Genomic DNA, 6,647 nt, shown 5'->3' with positions numbered 1-6,647 from the left:
TGAAAAAGCAAGAGAGTTCCAGAAAAACATCTATTTCTGCTTTATTGACTATGCCAAAGCCTTTGACTGTGTGGATCACAAGAAACTGAAAAATTCTGAAAGAGATGGGAATACCAGACCACCTGACCTGCCTTTGGAGAAACCTATATGCAGGTCAGGAAGTAACAGTTAGAACTGGACATGGAACAACAGACTAGTTTCAAATAGGGAAAGGAGTATGTCAAGGCTGTGTATTATCACCCTGCTTATTTACTTATATGCAGAGTACATCACGAGAAACGCTGGGCTGGAAGAAGCACAGCTGGAATCAAGATTGCTGGGAGAAGTATCAATAACTTTAGATATGCAGATGACACCACCCTATGGCAGAAAGCAAAGAGGAATTAAAGAGCCTCTTGATGAAAGTGAAAGAAGAGAGTAAAAAAGTTGGCTTAAAGCTCAACAATCAGAAAACTAAGATCATGGCATCTGGTCCCATTACTTCATGGCAAATAGATGGGGAAACAGTGGAAACTGTGACTGACTTTATTCTGGGGGGCTCCAAAATCACTGCAGATGGTGACTGCAAGCCATGAAATTAAAAGACACTTACTCCTTGGAAGAAAAGTTATGACCAACCTAGACAGCATATTCAAAAGCAGAGACATTACTTTGCCAACAAAGGTGCGTCTAATCAAGGCTATGGTTTTTCCAGTGGTCATGTATGGATGTGAGAGTTGGACTATAAAGAAAGCTGAGCACCGAAGAATTGATGCTTTTGAATTGTGATGTTGGAGAAGACTCTTGAGAGTCCCTTGGAAATCCAACCAGTCCATCCTAAAGGAGATTAGTCCTGAGTGTTCATTGGAAGGACTGATGTTGAAGCTGAAACTCCAATACTTTGGCCACCTGATGCAATGACCTGACTCATTTGAAAAGACCCTGATGATGGTAAAGATTGAGGGTAGGAGGAGAAGGGGATGACAGAGGATGAGATGGTTGTATGGCATCACCCACTCAATGGCCATGAGTTTGGGTAAGCTCCAGGAGTTGGTGATGGACAGGGAGGCCTGGTATACTGTGGTCCATGGGGTTGCAAAGAGTCGGACATGACTGAGCAACTGAACTGAACTGACATGGCTATTAACTAAACCATAAACTTTATTTGAATTTCATCAGGTTTTCCCCTAGGGTCTTTTTTCTGTTCCAGAATCCCATCTGGGGTCTCACTGCATTTAGTTATTTTTTTCTTAGCCTCCTCCAATTCGGAGCACACTTTTAAAAGCCATTTTGAGTTGGATTTTAGTGCTTTGTGAACTCCATGAGTGGGTTTCCCAGGTGCCTCAGTGGTAAAGAATTCACCTGCCAATGCAAGAGACACGGGTTCGATCCCCAGGTTGAGAAGATCCCCTGGAGAAGGGAATGGCAACGTACTCCAGTATTCTTGCCTGGAGAATCCCATGGACAGAGGAGCCTGGTGGGCTACAGTCCATAGAGTCACAAAAGAGTTGGATGTGACTTAGCAAATAAACAACAACAACAAATCCCATAAATCCTGACAATATCCAAGAGCAATCACTGGCGGAGAAACAAGTGGACCCCAACTAATAAAGTACACTGAACGAAATATTTGCAGAACTCTGGGGCGGGGGGTGAGGGGGAGTGACTGCTTCCAGCTATCAGGACTGAAAAGTAGTTTAACAGACTCAATGGTATCTGAGCTTGATTTCACAAACCTGGGACTTTCGCCTCTTTTCCCATGATGCTTCTCCCACAGAAGTTGGCATTGAGAAAAGGTGAGTAACTTATTCAAGGTCACATAGTGAAAGAGTCAGGTAATGGAGACAGACCAAGTCACATATAGTCATACACAGGGGATTGGTTCCAGGACACTCCCCCAGACTCCATCCCCCCCCCCCCACCACCTCCTCTGCAGATACCAAATCTGAGGTTACTCAAGTCCCTGATATAAAATGACATAGTATTGGGAATTTCCTAGTGGTCCAGTGGTTGAAAGTGAAAGTGAAGTCACTCAGTCATGTCCGACTCTTTGCAACCCCATGGACTGTAGCCTACCAGGCTTCTCAGTCCATGGGGTTGCCATTTCCTTCTCCAGGGGATCTTCCTGACTCAGCGATTGAACCCAGGTCTCCCACATTGTAGGCAGAGGCTTTACCCTCTGAGCCACCACTCTGCAATTCCACTGCTGGGAGCCCAGGTTTGATCCCTGATTGAGAAACTAATCCCTCAAGCCCTGTGGTGAGACTAAAACAAAAAAAGCCATAGTATTTGCACATTGTGGATTTATACTGTGGGCTTCCCTGGTGGCTCAGACAGTAAAGAATCTGCCTGCAATACAGGAGACTCAGGTTTGATCCCTGGGTTGGGAAGATCCCCTGGAGAAGGGAATGGCCACTCACGCCAGTATTCTTGCCTGGAGAATCCCGTGGAGAGAAGCCTGGCGGGCTAAGAGTCATGGGGTCGCTAAGAGTCATGGGGTCGCAAAGAGTCAGACACGACTGAGCAACTTTTGCTTTTTCACTTTCCCTTATGCTGGATTTATCTATTTATTCTTGGCTACACCGATGTAGGAGATAGATGGGCTCCAGGTTAGACATTTACAACTAACCTCTTGTTTGCCTTCCCTGAGACAAGAGATAGGTGGGCTCCAGTTAAGGCATTTACAATCAGCCTCCTGTTTGTCCTCCAAAATTGAAGTAACAACAGAAACAGGGTAAATAGCCAGTGTTTGTCGCTAGTAAACACCTTAAGGTATAGTCATGGTAAGGACACAAGAGAGGCAGAACACTATTTGAGTAAAGGATTAAGGGATGTCCACTTCCTCCTGTTTGGGGACAAGGGAGACACTACACGTGCACAAAAAGGCTCCTTGTGGGTCAAAAGTCAAGGGATAACGCCAGGCCATCTTGAGTCTTGCTCCTCCTAGAAGCCTTCACTTCAAGACCCAACTTGGCTGAGGGGTGCATGCGCACCCCAGGGGAGGGTCCCAGGGTAGGTCAGGTGTGGGAAAAGAAACCAGATAATTGGCCTGAAGGAAGACATGGACTCAGAAGAACTGACCTCTCTAAATGTGACCTCACTGCCTCTTTACTTTGCTGTTCCTCCTCACTTCGGGGAATACCCACACACTTCCTCTCCCTCTATCCATCTCTGCCTTGCTCCTACCTCAACTGAACGAACCGTTTCTCCGCGTGCTCTCCCACTTATTGTTGTGCTACGTTTTCAATTGTTTTGTGCTATGTTTTTAATAATAAATAATAAATTTTAATAACAAACCTGAATTTACAGTTTCCGCCTCCATGATAAATGTGTTTTTCATTGGGGGCAAGGATCCAGGGAAAATTAGCTTCTAACTCCTAGCCCTTGCTGGTCTGGTGGCTAAGATTCCTGGTTTTCATCCGGACTACCCAGATTTAATACCTGGGTAGGGAATTAGATCTTACTTCACACCACAGCTCACTGTTGCCTCACCGAGATCAGCACCATTCAGCTGGGTGGAGCTTAGTTCCCCGAACTGGGATCTAACTCAGGCCCCTGGCAGTGAGAGCTCGGAGTCCTAACCACTGGACTGCTGGGAATACTCAGTCCTGCCCTATACTTTAAATCATCTCTAGATTACTAATAATTCCTAGTACAATGTGAATGCTACGGAAAGAGTTATAGATACAAAGTAAGTGTTGTGAAAATAATTGCAAATACAAAGTAAATGTTGTGTAAATAATTATAAATACAATGTAAATACTGTGTAAGTAATTGCCAGTGCAGCAAATTAAAGTTATGCTTTTTGGAAGTTTCTGGAATATTTTAAATATATATATATATTGAAGAGTTCTCTGGAATTCCCTGGTGGTCTGGACTTCCCTGGTGGCTCAGACGGTGAAGAATCTGCGATACAGGAGACCAGGGTTTGATCCCTGGGTCAGGAAGATCCCCTGGAGAAGGAAATGGCTACCCACTCCAGTAATCTTGCCTGGGAAATCCAATGAACAGAGGAACCTGGCAGGTTACTGCCCATGACCACAACATGAGTGACTTTCGCTGGTGGTCTAGTGGTTAGTGTTTGCAGTTTCATAGCTGTGGTTCAGTCCCTGCTCTGGGAATTCCCTCAAGCCTTGTGGTACCTCCAAAAAATTTATTTATTTTTGATCCACAGTTGGTTGAACCTGCCAGTTCAACCAACCCACAGATGTGGAAGGGCCTACCTGCATATTGATTCCTACCCAGTATATCCTGTTCAGGGAGACAGCCAGCCCTGGCCACCCCATCTCAGTTCCTAGCTCCAGCCTCTGGGGATCAGATTTGAGCCCAGGATGAGCTAAGATCAGACCTGGAATAAGTCCAGGAAGTATGGCCCAAGCCTCTGTTTGTCCCTGGCCTTTTATCTCCCCAGGCAGCTGGGGAAGGTACGGCTCCCCACTGTGTAAACATCTACCCAGGACTCAGGGATCCCCTGGAGAAAGCAATGGCACCCCACTCCAGTACTCTTGCCTGGTAAATCCCATGGACGGAGGAGCCTGGTAGGCTGCAGTCCATGGGGTCACTAAGAGTCAGACATGACTGATTGACTTCACTTTCACTTTTCACTTTAATGCATTGGGGAAGGAAATGGCAACCCACTCCAGTGTTCTTGCCTGGAGAATCCCAGGGACGGGGGAGCCTGGTGGGCTGCCATCTCTGGGGTCGCACAGAGTCGGACACGACTGAAGCGACTTAGCAGCAGCAGCAGCAGGGATCCCCATGTTCAAGTAGAGAAAAAGGAGAGAGGAAGAGGAAGGTAGAGAGGAATTGGCCTTAGGGTCCTCCCAGACTCCTCTGGGGCTGCTGGGCTGAGCCCAGAGTCACACGGCAGAGCAGAGACATGCAGTGTCAGCACCAGATAAGTCCCATATCATTTTTTCAATCCTTTCATTTCATAGATCTGGAGACTGTCACCTCTTTCCTCCAGGCAGCTCTGCCTGCACAGGCTGGGGTTAAGGGAAGTGGAGCATTTCCTCTCTTATGGGCTCCTAGAATCAGGCCATTGATCTAGGGGACTTCTTCCTGCAATCCAGTGGGGTTGGGTTCCAGCTCACCTCTCCAGCCCCTTGGGAACTCTGAAAATGATGGGGGGAAGTAGCTATGCCCAGCTGAATGGGCCCATCCATTTTAACAATAATTAGGGAGGTGGGAAGCTTCAAACAGATTAATTATATAGGCTAGATTTCAACCTTGATAAACCTCCCTTTGTATTTACTTAGCATCTTTACCCAGGGGCCATAAAGACAGAGACAGGGAGTGCCACCCGGGCAGGCAGCCTTGAGGATGGAGAGGGAGTTAACAGGAGCCTGCCAGGGAAACGGGAAGAGGATTCATTAGAGCCAAGTTGCAGGTTCTCAGGCTGCTGGGACTGCTTAGTCACTAGGCCCCTGGACTGAATTAGCGCTCTCACTGACAGCAGGCATTCACAGACCTTGAGCATAAGGAGGACACAGGAGTAAGGCTAGGGCGAGGTAGAGGCTGGTGCTCTGCCTGGTGGGTCTCAGCTAGGCATCATAGAAACAGTTTGAAGCTCTGGATACAAAGGTCAAAACATAAAAGGAATATCTGCACGGAAAGCCCAGATGTTATACATAATGATGGGGTCGAAGGTGAAACCCCATGGAGGCCTCTAAAGGATGGCTTGACTCTGCCTATACCCAGGTCCTCCATTTAACCAACTCCTGTGGATTAAACACTTACTATGTAGCAAGCTCTGGGGAGATGCTGGGGATACCCAGATAAATAAAGGACAGTCCTTGACTTCAAGAAGTCCCCTGGTCTGGTTCATCTCTGATCTTCCTGTAGCACTGAGCTCTTGAAAGCTTCGCTTAAAAGATAGAGTGAATCACCAAGTATTTTACACTATCTAAAGTGCTTTGATGACCATTATCTCCTCCCAACAACTAGGTGAGAGGCTAAACAAATGGATGTTTTTATTTGACAGAGGAAGCTCCTGCCATTCAGAGGAGTGAAAGTCAAGTGACCTGCTCAAGTTTTCTAGAAGAGACAAGGCAGAGGTTGCAGGATGCAGACCACCAATCCAGCTCTGTGTCAGGTTCATGTACCACCTGACTGCGCACCTTCCATGTGGGGGGCTGTAGTCAGGTCTTGCTTTTATTTCCAGCCTTCTTGTGTAATAGTCCAAACTCATCTCCCTCCTGTCTAGCTCAGTGCCCCTTATCCCTCCTCACACTGCAACCTTCTCTTGCTTAAACGCTTAATGCCTCTCACTGGTTCCCCTTCCCATCACCGGTACTCCAGGACAAAGTCCACTTTCCTTTGCAATTTTTATGAGGCCCTAGGCCTGCCCCGACTCCAGTACTCTTGCCTGGAAAATCTCATGGGCAAAGGAGCCTGGTAGGCTGCAGTCCATGGGGTCGCTAAGAGTCGGACACGACTGAGCGACTTCACTTTCACTTTTCACTTCCACGCATTGGAGAAGGAAATGGCAACCCACTCCAGTGTTCTTGCCTGGAGAATCCCAGGGACGGGGGAGCCTGGTGGGCTGCCGTCTATGGGGTCGCACAGAGTCGGACACGACTGAAACGACTTAGCAGCAGCAGCAGCAGGCCTGCCCCAGCCCACCTCTGCAGCTGCAGCTTCCCAATTCCCAGTAGTTCTGGAATATG

The sequence above is a fragment of the Bos javanicus genome, chromosome 19 (assembly GCF_032452875.1).
Source record: "Bos javanicus breed banteng chromosome 19, ARS-OSU_banteng_1.0, whole genome shotgun sequence".
In the NCBI taxonomy this organism is placed as follows: domain Eukaryota; kingdom Metazoa; phylum Chordata; class Mammalia; order Artiodactyla; family Bovidae; genus Bos; species Bos javanicus.
Note: the sequence above shows the minus strand (reverse complement) of the source record.